Source organism: Acomys russatus, chromosome X, assembly GCF_903995435.1.
Source record: "Acomys russatus chromosome X, mAcoRus1.1, whole genome shotgun sequence".
Taxonomy (NCBI): Eukaryota; Metazoa; Chordata; class Mammalia; order Rodentia; family Muridae; genus Acomys; species Acomys russatus.
This window is the reverse complement of record NC_067169.1, coordinates 95,676,561-95,680,003: the sequence shown is the minus strand read 5'-3', so window position 1 is coordinate 95,680,003 and position 3,443 is coordinate 95,676,561. Positions and strand designations below refer to the sequence as shown.

Sequence of the window (3,443 nt, the reverse complement as noted above, 5' to 3'; positions counted from 1 at the left end):
TTTTTTAAAAGTTGTAAATTTTTATTGCAAATTAAAAATAAAGTTCTTAAAATCTCAACTTGAGCAGATATTTAACAATTTAAACACCACTAAACGTGTATTGAGAAAATCAGGCCTTTAAAAAACCATATTTGTCACTACAAAAAAAAGGACATCATTATGAAAAATAATAAAAAACCCGATGATGCATAGACAATGCAGATAGTTCTAGAGTATCTGCTCAAAGGGTAAAAGCAGGAGAGTAAGGTCTTCAGCTCTAATCATTGTTCTTTTCTTATTACTAGAATTTCATTTTCATTTCTTCCTGTTAAATGACCGAACCAGATGATGGTAGAGATGGTTAGCCAGCATTTAGTCAGCCCCGCCCTGCTCAGCCTGGGGAGCCTGCGGATTCCCAGTGGTAGAACAGCTGCTTTTGTCTCTTTGCCATCTTGTGGCTTACAGATCCCTGGGTATCTGCATCTGTAACTGAAGTTGCGGCCACGCTGACCTTGAGGTGGCTGCTGACCTTGGGTCCCAGAGGCTCCTTGATGTTCCTTGTCCTCTTCCTTGTGGTCCTCGCTAGGCTGTCTTTGGCGAGGAGGGCCCCTGCGGAATTGTGGTGTGTAGCCCTGATACATATTCGGTCTTGCTCTCGTGCACCTTGGTTGTCAGCACCCTCCATCACTTCTCCTTGGACAAGCAGAATGGAATACTGTGGTCCACGCCCATAGCATCTCCACAGAAGTAATGTGGGAAACTTCACTTAGGAAATGTACAGCGCTCTGGGGCCTGGCCTTCAGAAGAGCTTTCTGATCCCTCACTCTTTTCCTCACTCAGGTTGTTCTGGTAGTTTTGCTGGTAGTTGCGTGAAGGACCCCCCAACCTCCATAGCATGTGTAATTCTTCCGGTCTGCTGCGTATTTACTGCCTGGAACCACAACACCACCAGGGCCTGTAACATCTGCTGCCTCTATACCCTTTTCTCCTTCAACAATATCAAACTCCACTGTCTCTCCATCTCCTACACCGTGAAAGTACTTCCTGGGATGGTTCTTCTTTATGGCCGTATGGTGCACAAATACGTCTTCCTCGGTGTCATTTCTGTTGATGAAACCATATCCGTTCCTTACACTGAACCATTTTACTGTTCCCAAAACCTTGGTCTGGATGACCTTCTTGTCCTGGCAGGCAGGTGCCTCTGATGTGGGCCCTCTGGGCCACCACTGTCTGTGCCATTCTCCTTGGAGCTGGGTTTGGTGGCTGCTGCACTGAGGGCAGCAGTGGAGGTAGTAGGTGACTTCTTGGTCTTGGCCTTTCTTCTCATGGTTGAAGTGTCGGTGATTGGGCCAGGCAGCCTAGACCAAGGCTCTTCCTGGTTGTGATGGTGACTCTGCTGCCATGGGCTGTGGGGCCCTCAGGGCTCTCTGGGGGCCCGCTCTTGGTTTCCACTACCAATTGTACTATCTAGAGAATGACAACTGGACGTCACAACTCCGACTCTCATAGAAGGAAACGAAGGTAAGTTGAGAAGAGACATCCACCAGTCTCACAGACATAAGCATAAAGATCCTGGATACAGAGCAAAGTTCTAAATAGAATTCAGATGAAGTTCTAGAGTCATTTCCATTCATGTCATAAACAAGGTGAGGGTACCTGCTGTCCTTGCTATTAATACTATTAGGGGTCTCCTTTGTCAGGCCATGGTGTGGCACACCTTTAATTCCACCACTTGGGAGGCACAGGCAGACTGACCTCTACGAGTTTCAGGCCAGCCTGGTCTAAGGAGCAAGTCCAGGATAGCCAAGCCTACACAGAGAAACCCTATCTGGAAAAACAAAGACAAACAAATCAACAAACCAACAAACAAACAACTATTATGGAAATTCTACCTTAGTTAATAAATTAGGGAAAATGAGTGATGTAGATGCTTAAAAGAAACTCATATACTCCACTTTCCAATTTCAATTATGTTCTTTGATAGGAGGATAAAGATGGACAGGGACTTTTTTACAATTATGATAAATGTTCATCTGTCAGAAAATCATGGAGCAAGCATACTTAACAGCTCACTTCACGAAATTCAGAACTGGACAAGGATTCCCTTGGTTATATCATGGTTAGGCAAGCTTACTGAGCACTAGGCTATGGAAACACTCTACCCTTGTTACCAGTGGATTGAAAATAGTAGCTGGTAGAGTGAGAGGAGGGAAAGAAACAAAACCCTAAAGTCTTAGAAAGGAAGAAATAATACCGTCATGTACTACTTGTAGAAAATATGGTTGTGCATAAAGGATACCTAAGATAATTAGACAATAAATATTTGCATTGACAAATGAATTAGGTTCTTTTCAAGAGGACCTGGGTTCGATTCTGAGCTCAAAATTGTCTGTAAATATGAGATCTGACACCCTTACAAAGATTTAAATGCAGGTAAAACACCATCCACATGAATAAAAATAAACAATTTTTTAAAAAGCTCAGAACTGGGCATGATGGTGAACACCTTTAATCCCAACACTCAGGAGGCAAAGGCAGGCAAATTACTATAAGTTAGAGGCCAGCCTGGTCGACAATGTGAGTCCAGAAAGTTAGGGGTAGTACATAGAGAAACCCTGTGGAGAAAAACCAAATATAAAGAAATACAAAAATATTAAAAAGCTCAGAATTCAGTAAGAATAATGATGATGATGATGATGTGTGTGTGTGTGTTTAGAGCCTTGTAGACTTCCTAATAATGCAATAGAAGCTTACTCAATAAATATCAATAATATTATAGTATTATAATATTTTATATATAATATTAGATTATTATATATTGATATAATAAATATCAATAAATATCAATTGAATGAATGAATGAAACATTTACTGTTTGTTGACTACTGCAACAGTGCCCTCTCCCTCCCTGTGGTATACGCTGTGATGTACTTTTCTGATCTCCAGACTCAAGGCCTCTGCCTACAACAGACAGATGCTAAGCTCTCTGCATGCTAGAGAAAAAAGCAGCAGATTGAGAGTGTGAAACTTCCTAGCTTGTAGGTGTATTAAAAACTGAATCGATGGCAGTACTAAGTACCTTGATTTCATCATTACATATCTGAGAACATATATCAAAGGACAGCAATCCTCCATAAGTAAGGGTAATTATCATATCTCAAACAACACATTTCAAAGAATAAATGGAAATATTATTCAGGCCTACCAATCTTGCTCCCAGAGAGCTCACGGTCCCTTTGTAAGAGGAGACAGAAGTTGTGGGTCTGATGTTCAGATACCTTGGGCATTAGCAACCATCATCACATGACTTGCATGGCCATTGTGTACTCCTTCATCCCTATGAGACACTCATAGCTATTTGTTTTCCGGAATTCAATACCAACAGCTGACTAGGCCTACCTTGCAATAGGAGTTTTGTCCTGTTTAGGAGAGACAGAAAGAGACACAAAGAGAGAGAACGAGAT

At 41.9% G+C, this 3,443-nt stretch overlaps 1 pseudogene; it reads right to left on the bottom strand.

Moving 5' to 3' along the window:
• Positions 1–351: 351 nt before the first annotated feature.
• LOC127185621 (Y-box-binding protein 1-like) lies at positions 352–1,306 on the bottom strand (annotated as a pseudogene).
• Positions 1,307–3,443: the final 2,137 nt, after the last annotated feature.